The following is a 15026-nucleotide window of genomic DNA, read 5'->3' on the forward strand; positions in this document are numbered from 1 at the left end:
AAACTATAAATAGTACAACACCACAACGGATACTGACATTAATACATAAGGCACAGAACGTTCCCATCGCTGCTAGGATCCCTCAGGATGCCCTCTAAGGGCTATGCCCGCTTTCTGTCCCCATTCCCATCTTAACTCCTGGCAATCACTAATCTGTTGTCCATATCTATAATTTTGTCATTTCAAAAATGTTACATAAATGGAATTGTACAGTATACAACCTTTAGTGATTCAATTTTTTTCACTCAGCATAATTCTCTGGAGATTCATCTAGGTTGTTACATGTATCAATCATTCATTCCTTTTTAGTGCCACGTAATAGTCCATGGTGTGGATGGACCGCATTCACCCAGTGAAGCACATCAGGCTGTTTACAGTTTTAGAGCATAACAAAGCTACTATAAACATTTGTGTACTTAAAATTTAAATATAAGTTTTTATTTCTCTGGGATAATGCCCAAGTGTGCAACTAATTGGGTTGTATGGTAGTTGCATGTTTAGGTTTTCAGGGTTTTTTTATTTTTTATTTTTTGCGGTACGCGGGCCTCTCACTGTTGTAGCCTCTCCCGTTGCGGAGCACAGGCTCCGGACGCGCAGGCTCAGCGGCCATAGCTCACGGGCCCAGCCGCTCCGCGGCATGTGGGATCTTCCCGGACCGGGGCACGAAGCCGTGTCCCCTGAATCGGCAGGCGGACTCTCAACCACTGTGCCACCAGGGAAGCCCGGTTTTTAGTTTTTTTCTTAAGAAACTGCCAACCTGTTCTCCAGAGTGGCCGTACCATTTTACATCCCTGCCTACAATGCATACATGATCTAGTTTCTCTGCATCATTGCCCATGTGGTGTTGTCACTCTTTTTTATTTCAATCATGAAGATACATAATGATGTCTCATTGTGGTTTTAATTGGCATTTCCCTAATAAATAATATTAAGCATCTTTTCATGTGCTTATTTGCCACCTGTGCATCCTCGTTGATGAAATGTCTCGTCATGTTCTTTGCCCATTATTTGCTGATTGGATTTTTTTTACTGTTGACTTTTGAGGGTTCTTTACAGATTCTAGATACTAGTCCTTTGTCAAATATGTGGTTTGCAAATATTTTCTCCCAGTCTGGAGTGGACATTCCTGACCTTAGGGAAAAGCACTCAGTCTTTCACTGTTAGGTATAATGTTAGCTGTAGGCTTTTGCAGATGCTGTTTATCAAGTTGAAGAAGTTCTTCTCTACTCCTTTTTTTCTGATAGTTTTAAAATTATAAATGAGTGTTGAATTTTGTCAATTTTCTTTCTGTATCAATTAATATGATCATGTGAATTTTCTTCTTTTGCCTATTAATATGGTGAATTGCACCAATGAATTTTTTAAAAAATTTAATTTAATTAATGTTTTTATATCCACCAATGGATTTTGAACATGGAACCAGTCTTGTATTTCTGGAATAAACCCCACTTGGTAACAGTGTATAATTCTTTTTATATATTGTTGAATTCTATTTGCTACTATTTTAAAATGGATTTTGCATCTGTAGTCATTGAGGATACTGGTCTATAGTTTCCTCTTTTTTTGTACACTGCTTTTGGTGCTAGGGTAGTGCTGGTTCCATAGAATGAATTGGGAAATGTTCCTTCTCTTCTCTGTAAGAGACTGTATAGATCTTCTGGATCTGGAGATTTATTTTGGGGGGAGTTTTAAAATTACAAATTCAATTTCTTTGATAGTTATAGGGCTCTTCAAATTATCTATTTCATTTTGGGTAAGTTGTTGTAGTTTGTGTTTTTCAAGGAATTGGTCCATTTTGTCCAGTTGTCAAATTTATGTGGGAGAATTGTTTGTAGCATTCCATCCATATCTTTTTGATGTCTCTAGGGTCTGTAGTGGTATTTTATTTTATTTTTTTCCTATTTGTAATTTGTGTCTTCTCTTTTTATCTTTGTCAGTCTTGCTAGAGGTTTGTCAATTTTATTGATCTTACCAAAAAACTAGCCCTTTGTTTTGTTGATTTTCTCCATTTTTCTGTTTTTAATTTAATTGATTTTGGCTTTTCTCTTTGTTATTTCCTTATTTCTGCTTTCCTTGGATTTATGTTGCTCTTGTCTTTCTACGTTCTTGAGGTGGGAGCTTAGGTTATTAATTTGAGGTTTTTCCTCTTTTCTAATATATTCATTTAGTCCTATAAAATTTCCTTGCAGTGCTGCCTTAGCAGTGTCCCACAAGTTTCAAAGTATTGTGTTTTCATTTTCATCCAGTTCAATGCGTTTCTTTAAAATTGACTTTGAGGGCTTCCCTGGTGGCGCAGTGGTTGAGAGTCCGCCTGCCGATGCAGGGGACACGGGTTCGTGCCCCGGTCCGGGAGGATCCCACATGCCGCGGAGCGGCTGGGCCCGTGAGCCATGGCCGCTGAGCCAGCGCGTCCGGAGCCTGTGCTCCGCAACGGGAGAGGCCACGACAGTGAGAGGCCCACGTACCGCAAAAAAAAAAAAAAAAAAAAAAATTGACTTTGAGACTTCCTCTTTGACCCATGGATTGTTTAGATGTGTATTTAGTGATTGGAGGTTTTCCTATTATCCTTTTGTTATTGATTTCTTTTTGTTATTTGATTCCATATGGCTGGATAACATACTCCGTTAAGATTTTTCTGAACATGTTGAGATTTGTCTTCTGGCATAGAATATGATCTATCTTGGTATCCATATCTTGGACTATAAGAAAATGCGCATGGATGTACTGTTACATAAAATATATAAATTATAAAATGTATGCACAGTGTGATCCCAGTTTTATTTTTTAAATATACACATATCTACGTGAGAAAAATCCTGGAAGGCTATACACCAAATGTTGACTGCTCTTTATTTTCTTCCTTATCTTTTTCTGCATTAAAGTTTAAAAAAATCTCGCTTTTATGATCAGAAACTTTTTTTTTTAATAAAAAGAGCAGTGGCTTGTGTATAGGATATAGGTTCAAAAAACTGGGCTATCATTTACTTAACACAGCAATCCAGCCATCTCAGTTATTCTTACTGCGCTTCATTTTCAGCATCTATAAAATGGGAATAATAATATCCAAGTTGTTGTATTAAATAAGCCAGAGCCAGCATTTGTTAAAGTCCTTGGCAAATGCTAAGAACTGTGTATATGTTACAGTGATGTTCTTCTCCTCATGAGGGAGCTGGGCTTTTTAATCTCTTGGGTCACTACAATGATTTGCTTTTAAGCGTCCGTGATTCTCTCACTGAAGAGCAAATAGAAGGACAATGGCATTAAAAGGAGTTTGAAGTGTGCTGTGCCCGTGGGTAAGGTTCTGCAAAAACTGCTCTTCTTCAGGTATTTCTGGAAGCCTTTGCATATAATTGGGATTATTAGGTAACTAATTTGGATTTTTGGGGAAAGTTCCAATTTGTTCTTTTAGTGTAAGAGTACTTACCGCACCATGTAATTTCATTTCCGGTGAGGAAAATATGGATATTAAATCCAAAGATTCACCCGAAAGGGGAAGACAAATCCCCGGATGTCTGCCATACACCTTCCTCCGGGCTCTTCCCCTCCCTTCTGGGTCCGTAATCCCCAAAGCAGGTGGCTGTAATCAAGAAGTTCCCAAGAATCATCATATCAGTTGGATTTTATAACCCAATTTCCTAGTGGCCGGAAGGGAGTGGAACCTGCAGGTGTGTCAGGGAGGGACCGAGAGCTCTGGGGGTGAATGGGTTCCCTCCACTATCACTTAATTTAAAGGTCCTTCTCCTCGCCTCTCTGTGACTCCCAATCCCCCCCCCCCACTGAGCTGGCTCCCAGGGGACCTGCTGCCCTGTCTCTCACTGTCTCCTTGGGAACCTCCAGTCCTGAGGCTCAGGCTGGGTTCTCCCTTCCCTGACCTGCACCCGTATGTTCAACATTGTACATTTTATTACTTAGATGACTATTTATAGGTGATAGTTTCGTGTCCATAGACCCTGGACCGTACATTTCTTGAGGACAGGGACTTTGTTTTGCTCTTTATGGCTCTTAGAGGGTGTTCTAGTAGAACCTGTTAGTGGAGTGGTGAACATATAGGTATAGGTTTCCATAGAAAGTCAGACAAAAACAGATAGAATTAGAGGGAATTAGAGAAAAAACAGAGTTAAGAGGGATTTCCAACTAACCGACATGTTCTTCTCCATCATGTCTGAGACAGAGGACATCCCAAGAAACCCTTCCCTCTAGGGCAGTGCCTGCAAACACAGGGGCGAGGGGCCCTGGACCAGCTCCTGCTGTTCCTGGCCTTGCTCCCGTCCTGCAGCCTGAAGGGAAAGGCTGCTCAGGGCTTTCAGGCCACAGGAAGGAAAAACAGACTGCAATAAGGCTGTGTCCCGAGAGCAAGTTCTTAAACAACTACTGAATAGAGGGGAAAAATATGTCAGGATGAAGTGGAGGTTGGTTGTATTTGGAAAGAAGTGGAAGCTCCAGGGAAAGATGGGGGTGGGCGGGAGAGTCCAGAATGGGATGTGAAGACCAGAGACAGAAGTAATTGAGGGAAAGCTTAGAGTAAAAGGAAGGAGGGATGGAGGGGGCAGATCTTAAAGTAGAGAGATGCTGGTGACAGCAGGGGAGAGGAGGAGAGAGAAAGAGACGGAGGAGAGAAGACAGGGCAATACAGGTCTAAACGAGGGAAGAATGGAAAGAAAACGATGAGAAGGCTTCGAACGAGAGTTAAACACATCAAGAATCAGAAACAGGAAACCGACAGCACGAGAGGTCTGGCAGAGAGAAGCCCACACATCAGGGGATGGGAGGGCATGGAGGGAGAGAGGAAGTTAGATCTAAAAACAGCGTACAGGATTGGCATCACCACATCTTTTCTTGGCATTTAGGAAGAGCCTGATTTAAATGTTTGCGACTCTTGGACACAGACCCGAGGTGACTTGCGGGGCCGAGAATCTCGACCACTGAGATGACTTCTCGGAACATGTAGACCTTCCCCCAGACCTGCACTGACCTTGAGGAAAAGTAGACTCAAGCTTCTGCTTCTGGACCCTCGTAGGGCGACTCCCTCCACAGCCCGGGAGTGTCCCTGCAAGGTGCTCCTGTGGTGTGTTTGCAGACAATTTGTAGGTGCGGTCGGTCACGGCTGCCCTCACTTTCCTCCCTGATTTAGGCAGGCTGCAGTCACTCCGTGTACAGTCACGTTATCCACACACATTCTGGTAGAGAAACGGCCTCCGGGATGCTTCTCCCACCACCGCTCTGTGGTCTCAGTGCCACGTGAAGACATCCGATGACTCCAGGGCACGGGAGGACGGGGTGGCGAAGAGAAATGAGACTCGACATTTATGGAGCTTGAGGCTGGGCTGGGGAAAAATCTTGCAATCATCAGATGTAACACAGTAAGGGATGGACTTGGTTCCTCTCAAAGCCTAATCAACACTGAGGTTTTCATGTGTTGGGAATACACACGATGATGTAGCTTGGGCAGTTGTGATGCACCCCACATCTCTTGGGTGACTCGGGATCTCCGGTCCTGGAGATGTTTCAGTTCTGCAGCCCACCTGTTGGTGCTTTCACTGAACAGTAGCTACCTGAAGGCAGGTGTTTCTCATCTCCAGTAAACAGCCTAGTGCCTGGCAGTGAGCAGACAGTCAACAAATAATTGTAAGATTTATAAATGAATGAATGAAACTCAGGTTGGAATCAGTATCTGATAGTTCCTTCTCCAAGCACCATGAATGGAGCTTTGTCTGCACAACAGCAGAGACCAGTCCTGATGAAGATGCGATCCCAGATGAAGGAAATGTCCTTTTCCTCACCTACCACCTCCCTTCCAGCAGGTCGACGAAGGTTAGAATTGAGAATGTTGGTGGGGCCGGATTCCAGCATCCAATTTCCTACGCCTTGTTGAAGTCCCCATGTTCTAGGTTAAAGAAATCTTGTTTTTAGCCAGTTCTTTGGAGTTTCCTGACGTCCCTGAATTTTTTTTAAACAGAGCGCTTGCCTGTTGCAAAACCTCTTTGCCTGTTTTTGTTCCCTTTCAGTGGAAACCTCTCTTTGGCGCCAGAACTGAGTTTCCTCACAGGTTTTGGGTTACAAAGAGTCCTCCTCCAGTCCCGGAGCGTCTCCGCTGGGAACACTGTATTATTTTTTGAAATTGTGACTGTGCAGAATCTGAGACTTAGATGAGGCCACAAAGCCTCTGGATCCAAGAACTGAAAATTTACTTTCAAAATTACGTAGAGGACTTTGGACCCAGATTTTTGTTTGGAGAGCCTGGTTCTTGGAAATGCAGCTGGTATCTCTTGGGATATCTTAAAAAAGCTTTCATGCATAACTTCAGGCGTTTACTTACCAACCACCTATGCAAAGCCTGCGAGAGGGGCTTCGTGGAATACAGAGACTCCCCCCACGTAGCCAATGCTCCTGCACAGGTCCATTTTCTCATTTGGTGTTCTCTGTAGGTCTCTCAAGATCTGTGCTATTGTGAAACTCTTTTTCACCCCTGATCAAAATCTTCCCTGTGGATGTTTAAGACCATTTCCTGTGGCTCAGTTCTTCCTGGAAAGGAAGACTATCTTGTTTTTGGCCATGCTGCACGGCTTGTGGGATATTACTTCCCCTACCAGAGATCAAACCCGGGCCTGCAGTGGAAGTGCAGAGTCCTAACCACTGGACCGCCAGGGAATTCCCAGAAGACCATCTCTTTACCAGCTTCTGCCTAATCCCCCTCTTTCTGAGCTGAAAGACCTTAATCCAGTCCCTCTGGAGTATTTTCTTTCCCTCCTTTGGTGGTGCCGATGGTGATGGGGGAGGGGTCCGTGGGGAGAAGTTACAATCTCAGCCCAGGCTGATGACTCGTTCTGGGCTGTTAGCACCTGTTTTCCAACCAGGTCTGTCGCCTTGGCTGCGATGGCTCAGGGAGAAGTTCTGGGGCTTCCAGCCCGCTACAGAAGGGGTACTGAGGATGGGGCCTGAGCTGGCCCGGCTGGAGACCTCCCCTGCAGGGGCGAGGAAGTCCATGGGGATTGATATCTTTAGGGTGGTCATTTCCCCCAGTCAGGGTGTAAGTCAGTACCAGCAGCGCTTTCTGGAGAAAGAAGCTCCCCAAAGAAAAATCCGAAGTTGTGTCAACGGGCTGGGTGGAAACAAACATCAGCCCCTCATCAGAGACCCTGCTTTGTCTTCAGTTTGGAAGGATGGAGGGGTCTGAGTGGAAAAAGAGTCTGGGAATAGCAGCCACTCCGCTCGCTGGTGGGCACTGGCCTCAACTGGCAGGACCGCACGCCTGGGGGCAAATGCTCTGCCATCCTCACTGTGGTCCAGGGCAAAGAACCCAGGGACGCACCTCCCCTCTGAAACCCTCTCCTCTGCTTCCGCCACTCTGCTGGCTCCTGGCACCTCTTCCATCCGACCACATGCTTCCGTCTCCGTGGGCACCTGGTGCCCACCATGTTGCAGCCCTGCCCTAGGAGTGAAGGACAGCGTTGGGGGCAGGACTGGGCACGTGGTTCAGGGGGCCCAGTGCAAAACGAAAATGTGGCCCCTGATTCTTAATAATTGAAAAATCGGTAGGAATTTCTGAGAAGGGTGGCGACAGCATAGCATCGAACTAAGCTCGGGGCTCTTCTGAGCGTGGGCTCTGAGCGATGCCTTGAGAGCTTGGATTCTGTCTCCAGCCTGTTTCTCCCCACACTCCATCCTCTCCCAGCTGCCTCGATTCCTGCGGCTTTCTAGGGGCACCGATGACCCCCAGATCTTCCACCCAGCCTGGCCCCAAACTCATGCTTCTGGAATGAGTTTGGAAGGCCCATTACCTGAAAAATCAACAAGACGGAAAAAAAAAAGGAGTTTATTATCTTGTCCCTTCTCCCGTGTCCTCCAGCCGTCAAAATGAAACGGAAATCCTTCTCTCTCTCAACTCTCACTTTCAGACAAGGATTATGCCTTCAGCCCAGGTGCCCGAGTCCTTCTGGCCTCTTCCTTTCCTGAATCCCACCAAGCTCTGTCTAGTTATCTTCTTAACCCATTTCCCTCTTTCTGCCATTCACTCCCTGTGGCCACTGCCTCGTGTCACACCCTGTCCTCTCTCGCTTGGGCTGTCACCCAGGTTTCATGACTTGCTTCTGTTTACTCCACCTCTAATCTTCATCTTCAAATGGCCACCAGCATGTTTTCTCCCCCAAATCAATCCCCTACGTAAAAGTAACCCTTGCCTCCCCACTGCCTGCGGTGTGAAGACCAGACCTCTGAGAAGGGTGGGCAGGTCTTCAACACCTCACCATCCTGCCTCCCCACAATGAGCTCCAGTATCTCTGGTTGGGACACACTTGGTGTCCCCATCCATCCATCCATCCATTCATCCTTCCTTCCTTCCTTCCTTCCATCCAACCTTGCATCCATCCATCCATCCATCTATCCATGCACACACTTGCTTTGAACAATGACCCTCTGCCAGTTCTCTGCGAGGCATTCGGAGATGAAGTTGATGAACTCAGAGAGGTGACAGCCCCGTGGGGAGATCACAGATCATGACAATATCACAAGGTAAGTGCAGAGGTCACAGGTCTGCAGCAAGTGTCACAGAGGACAGAGCGAAGGGATCTGACCCAACCTGGAGGGATTGGAAAGTCAGCCTTCCTGGAGGATTGAACAGGATTAGAAGGAAGGACAGGAGGTGATCACTCCTTTGTGCCTCTGTGCCTTCTCCCATGCTGTACACTCAGCCTGGGAAGAGCAAATCCAGGCCTGCTTACCCCCCCACCCCATCACACTGCCTGGCTGCTATCAGGACTCAGCTGGTGAGTCACCTGTGTGTAGTCCTTCCCTGCCCTCCCCTGCCCCTCCACTGGCTGGACAGCCGAGGCATTTCCTCCTCCACACATCCACTTTCTCCTCCACCCCCCGGCACTGTCTTGTAACCACTTCTTTACTGATCTTCCCTCCATTTGTGGTGAGGTGCTGAGTCTTAATCATCTTTGTGTCCCTTGAAGTCCAGCACGTACACACACGCTCAACAATATTTGTCAGATGAGCAGCATATCACTTGCGCGCAAGTCTGGTTTGACCACGAGCTTCATTCTTAGAGGTGCCGTATTCAGCACAGAGAGATGTGGCCCCACCGCCACTGGCATTGGTCACACCTGGCTAGGGCTCAGTGACACATCGACAAGAGAGACTTTGAAACGCTTAAGCATGTCAAGAGGTGAGGCGGCCTGAACGTGTGTCACATAAACTCTGGAGGGAATTAGAGCTACTTTGCAGAGGAGAGAGTGTAGGGCAGGACCTGATGGTCTCTATAGCTGTTTGAAGAACTGACAGAGAGAAGGCGTTCGTCATATTTTCTGGGGCTGTGGAATCTACCCAGGATGTAGGTAGAAGGAAGAAAGACACATTTCAAACCCACATAAGGGAACACTTTCTAAGGATAAGAATTATCCAACTGTTGGCCAATTGACCTTGAACTCTCTAATGGACACTTTCAAGGAGATGCAAACCAGCCGTCCCTCCGGGGCGCTGTCATATTTAGGCCTTTCATCCTGGGTGGGAAATCAGGCCAGATAACTCCTAAGGCGGTGTACAGACCCAAGATTCTTCAAGTCTAAAATTTTATCCCTACCTCAGGCTCCCTGGTAAGAACGTCACGTTGCATTCAGTCGGGGGGATGGAGAGATCGCACCCTCAGGTTCTGAAGCACTGTGCGTTGTCACGCCGACTCCAGTGACTGTTTTACTTCTCAGAGGCGCTGAGGTTGGGAGAGGTGAGTCTGCAGTACCAGAGTCTGGGAAGCGGCAACAGAGTGCATCAGAAGGTGTTTTTCCATGTGGCAAGATCTCTTTTCTCCTTGGATTCTCTCAGAGTCTAGTGTGTATGACTCATGAAATCAGAGCTGGACCAGGAGAAAACCAGTTCGGGGACTCAGACTAAGACAAGAATCTGTGATACCCCTAACCCCGCCTCATACAGGGAGTATTGTGCACTTGTTGGGCAGCTGTAACCAAGAGCCACAAATTGTGGGGCTTAAACAACAGAAATTATTCTCTCCCAGTCCTGGAGGCTGGAGGTCCAACATCAAGGAGTCAGCAGGGCTGGTTCCTCCTGAGGCTGCTCTCCTGGGTACGTAGACGGCTGTCTTCTCCTGGTGTCCTCTCGTGATCGTCCAACTGTGTCCAAATTTACCCATCTTGGGAATTCCCTGGCAGTCCAGTGGTTAGGACTCTGCACTCTCGCTGCCCTGGCCCGGGTTCAGTCCCTGGTCAGGGAACTGAGATCCCACAAGCCATGTGGCATGGTCAAAAAATAATAATAATGAAATAAATAAAAACTGAAAAAACCCTCCACAAATTTCCCCTTCTTAGAAGGACGTCAGTGTTGGGACCCAACCTAATGGCCTCACTCTAACTTGACTGCCTCCATAATGACTCTATCCCCAAATAAGGTCACACCCTGAGGTTCTGGGGGTCAAGACCCCAATATGTGAATTTTGGGGGACATAATTCAACCCACGAGGACATGAGTCTCTTATGATTGCCCATCACCCCACGATGTGAGTCTGGGGGAAGGCAGCATTCTCCAACAGAAGCTTGGAGGCCCAGACATTACCGAGCTCCTCTCTCCACTGACAAAGGCCTGGGCGGGCCCAGCTTTGGCCAGAGGGATGCCTGCTCAGCACTGCGAACTGATTGGCATCTACTGTCACAAAGACGTGGGCCAGGGCAGAACTCTCTCCTGGTGATGGCGGCCTCCTCCAGTTCCTCGGGGCAGCAGGTGCCCCATACTGCATTGCCCTCCAGTGCCTGGGCAAGGGTGGGGGGCCACGCGGTGAGGACCCCATGCAGGGCCCAGGGCTGTGGGAGGCTTCACAACACTCCCTCTGCAGCCATCCAGGCGCTGGCACAGCGGCTCTCATGGCTCCCTCAACACCAGCTGATGTCTGTCTTCTCTCTGCGTCCCGGCTGCCCACACCCTGCCCAGCAGCTGTTCCCACTTGCAGGCCTTTCCCATCGACGTGCCTTTTGCAGCTCTGCTGGAGCCTCAAGACTTCTGCAAGGTCAGGCTGCCGTCAGTCTCAGGCTGCTTGCTCCGAGAAGTTTCTCTGTGATGGTGGGAAGGATGCTGGCTCTGGAGCTGGTCAGACCCAGGTTCAAACTCTGATTTACTAGATGCGTGATTTGGGGGAAGCTATTTAGACTCTTGAGGCCTCAATCTTCTCTAAAATGGGCTCGTTAAAGCAGCTGCCACACTTGCTTGTTTTGAGGATTTAAGGAGCTGAAAATGCAATGCCTGGTGAGCAGTTCACACTGTCCGGTCTCGGCATGGAAGCCTGCCTTCAGTGAGACCTGAACATCTATCCTGGGAGCCCTCCAAACCAGCCTGCAGGGCACGTGATGGATGAGAGATGGGCCAGGTCGGTGTCCAGGGAGATGAGCTTTACCCATGGGCTGGCAGTGTTGCACGAGGTCCATTTCCCCGTGGCAGGTGGAGGAGGGTGGGGGAGGGTGGGGTCCCTCCACCAATGCTCAGCTATCCCAGGCCTGCAGGGCAGCACCAGGTGACCAGCCAGGACATCCTGGGCCCACCTGACGCTAGACTCCAGATGCCACCCCTCCTTCTGTACCAAGGGCCTGGCTCCTTCCCCTCCCTGGAGATTCTGAGGCCATTAGAAAGGTGGGAAGAGTAGAGGAGGTGCTTAGGGGACAGTGTGAGATTCCTTCACTGACTGTCTCCACAGGTACTGTCTCCCCGGGCATGGAAACCCGCCATCCTTTCTAGGTCAATTCAAGCGCGTCTCCCAGGACTAGCCCCAAGACGTTTCCGTTCCCCACGCTTGGCGGAAGGTGCCCCAGCCCCCCAGCCTCTGACACCTGATCAGAGGGCTAGGGGAGGCCTTTAACCGGTTGCTTCCCCTCTGGGTGGGGGGACGGGGTGTCCAGGCACCTGAGAACCCGGTTGCTATAGAAACAACCACCCAAAAGGCAGGATGGTAGGGAGGTTGGCAGGTGAGTTGGGCCCAGACCTTTTTCACAGACAGGTTTTTTTTTGCTTTGTTTTTTGGTGGAGAAACACGTCTTGTATTCCTCATTCATATTCATCGTGGGCAGCCTCCACCCCACACGTGAGTTTTAATTTTAAATTTCTCCAGGGGAACAACGGAGTCATTTTTAGCAGGCTGGTTTGGGGAGACTTTGAGCGGCCCCTGGAATCCGCAGGAGCCTGCAGGGCTGAGCTGTATTTGATTTAAAATTGGAAACAGGAGGCAGAAGAGTGGCTTTATATAGCCTGGGAGGTCCAGGAGCCCTGCACTGATTTATGACAGGCCTGCCGAAAGCACATGGAAGCCGAGGTAATATTTATAAATTCCTTCCCCAAGGATGGATGGAATGTTCTGAGCTGCAGTCAGAAAGCACCTTTTTGGGGGATGAAGGGAGGTTAAGTCCAGTTATTCGTGGACTGAAAGGAAAAGGGAACTTGAGCATGGAGGGGCTGCTCCAAGTCTGTTCCGGAAACGCGGGCTGCTCTGCAGGCCTGGACTCCTCGCTCAGGTCCTCAGGGCCCCACTCCCAACCTCCTCCCTCCCCCCTGCCCCGTCCTACTCAACGAGGCCAAGGACCTACACCTGGCAATTGCGGTGACCGCACTTTACCAACAAAACGTCTATCTAGGTGTCTGGGGACAGCACAAGTCCTGGCACTGTGGGGAGGGAGAAGGAAAAGAAGATGGAGTGTGGCGGGTGGAGAGGAGGCTGAAGACAGACGCGGGTGTGGCCCAGGAGCCCGAGTCCCTGGCCGAGGCCCAGGTGTGACGGGACACCCGGAGTGGGAGTGGCCGGTGCCCGGCATGGAGGTGGGCACTGTGAAGGGGTCGCCTGGCTGTCAGCAGTCGTGAAGGACTTGCACCCACTGCAGTTTGGACACACCGACCAAGGCAGGGGACCCCCAGATTCAGAGAGCGCCACCCTCTGTGTGCCCCTTGGCTGGCATCCCTGTCCCTAACCTAGCAGTTTGGGAGAGCGTCCAGCCACGTGGCAGAGCTGGCTGATGGCCTTGCTTGAATGAGAAAGGACAACAGAAAACATTAAAAAAAATTGTGTCAGGAAAGTAAAACCCAGGGGGGCACATTCAGCTCTGTGGTCCCCTCAGCCTTGATGCCTGATTCCCATCTGCACGCAGAAGGGAGGCCCGTGTATCACTAACCTGTGTGTGCCGGTCCCCCATGGGATGCACTCCCCCCAGTGCTCCGGGTCACGAGAGCCAAGCTGGAAACTGGAAACAGCAGGCGGTGGTCTGAGGGGCTCTGCTGTCTCTGGGGACGGGGGAGAAACTGTCATCTTGGTTCCAGTCTGTTCAGACCCCTCATCCGCAGCCTGGTTTCTGGGTGTCACCGGCACACCCACGGGAGGGACAGGAGGTCTTTCCAACACCAGCTGCGTTCCTGCCCTGGCCCCAGGGGTTCTCACAACAGGTTCTAAAGCCGGTTAAATGCAGGCAGGGTGGTTCCGGTGTGATGCCAGGAGGCCGGACAGAGATGCAGAAAGACACCTCACCTCTTCCAGCTTAAGTGCTGGCAGGCACACAGGTCCCCATACTTCAGGGCACCCACCAGGACAGAGGGGATTGAATGCCAGCTCCCCAGCCAGGCCCACACTGGCAACTGTAGACCCGTGGACACTGTGCAGGGAGACCTGGAACCTCCCCTTCCTTACCTCTGCTTCTTTCCCTCCCGCAGCACTGAGCACACGTTCCATGAAAGACACAAGGTCCCTGGGGATGACGTCAGTGCTTCTTTTGGCAGATGGGACCATGATGCACATCTGAGCCTCTGAGGTGACAACGGGCTTGGCTCTCTGCTCATGGCACCGGGGCAGCCACGTCCATGGCACCTAGACGTTCCGTCCACTCTTACGGGCTTGCTCCCAAGCCTGCACCTGCAGGAGTTCAGCCACCCCCGACTGTTGAGGCTGTGGAAGGATGAGCCCAAAGAGGCCGAGCCTGCAAGGCCCCGCGGTCAGAGCACTGGTTTCTTTTCCTGCACGAAGGGGGCTCTGCAGCTGCCCCGCCGGGGCCAGTTCCCAAACCAGACCCCGGCTTTTCCCTTGGACTGTTCCGACGGGTGGAAATACAGAGTGTTGGTGCTGGAAGGATGATAGCAATGGTAGCTGTCATTTATTAAGCACCTACTGCATACCAGGCATGTTAAGATGATTTCTGATCCTCACAAGTGCTGGAGGAGGCGCGATTCTCATCATCAGGTCACGGTGGAGGCCATGGAGCTCTAGGGAGGCTGTGAGTGAGATCAGGGGCACAGACCTGCATCCAACTCCAGCTCTGCCCCTTACCAGCTGTGGGACAGGCTGCTTTCTTAAGCTCTCGGTGTCTCGCCTTCCTCATCTGTAGACGGGGAAGCTGCAAAGGGTGGCCCCCTGTAGGGTGGTAGTGAGTCACTGCACAGGCAGTGTGCTCACAGCAGGGCCCGGCGCCCAGGAAGGGCCGCCAGAGTGTCAGCTGTCACCACGGGGAGGACGAGTGATTTGGGCCCAGTCGGCAGGGCAGCAATAACTACATTCCCAGTCTGTCCGGCCCCAGAGCCCATGCTCTTCCCTTTACATATGAGGAAACGTGCATGGTGGGGAGGGTGTCAGGAAAGAGGACTTGTCAAGATGGGCCAGCTGCTCTGTGACTGTCCCAGGGCTGGTAGCCCTCTCTGATGACCCCAGGTGTAGCGTCCACCCCACGAAAACACTGAAATAATCTCTGACAAGCCCCTTCGGCCTTGGGTTATCTGATGCCACCTCTGGGAGCCAGGGTTTAACGCGGGAAGCACTGTCTCTTGCTTTTGCACCACACGGGCCCTCTCCAGCCCTGACTTTCTTCAAACCGCACTTCCCAGCAACTTGATCATGAATGTAAGAAATCCATGAACACAGACCACTGTTCCTTCCCCACCATAATCGACTCAGATCTTAGAAGCTCTACATGGATTTTTAACCACCCTTTGCTGCCAACTTCTCCATTTTATTTGAAATAAATATTCAAGATGTACCTTGCCTAGACTCCTCTCTGTTCGCT

At 49.8% G+C, this 15026-nt stretch overlaps 2 long non-coding RNA genes across 22 annotated transcripts in view; one reads left to right on the plus strand and one right to left on the minus strand.

The window, feature by feature from the left end:
- LOC117197384 (uncharacterized) overlaps positions 1-13396 on the minus strand; it is a 127034-nt gene extending 113638 nt beyond the window's left edge. For 19 of the 20 annotated variants that reach the window (XR_007476071.1, XR_007476074.1, XR_007476087.1 and 16 more), the window contains exons 1-3: positions 13155-13396; positions 4973-7778; positions 3425-3577 (exon numbers count right to left, since the gene is read on the minus strand). This is a non-coding gene — a long non-coding RNA (uncharacterized LOC117197384). Of the gene's footprint in view, positions 1-3424; positions 3578-4972; positions 7779-9580; positions 10254-13154 lie in introns of those variants that run through there. The other variant, XR_007476085.1, reaches the window with a different exon arrangement.
- LOC117197383 (uncharacterized) lies at positions 11019-14999 on the plus strand. 2 transcript variants are annotated; one of them, XR_004477964.2, is made up of 3 exons: positions 11093-11420; positions 12022-12076; positions 13753-14999. It is a non-coding gene; the product is annotated as an uncharacterized LOC117197383 (long non-coding RNA). The 2 variants fall into 2 exon arrangements; XR_004477963.2 differs by lacking the exon at positions 12022-12076 and having other exon boundaries at positions 11019-11420.
- Positions 15000-15026: the final 27 nt, after the last annotated feature.

The sequence above is a fragment of the Orcinus orca genome, chromosome 2, assembly GCF_937001465.1.
Source record: "Orcinus orca chromosome 2, mOrcOrc1.1, whole genome shotgun sequence".
In the NCBI taxonomy this organism is placed as follows: domain Eukaryota; kingdom Metazoa; phylum Chordata; class Mammalia; order Artiodactyla; family Delphinidae; genus Orcinus; species Orcinus orca.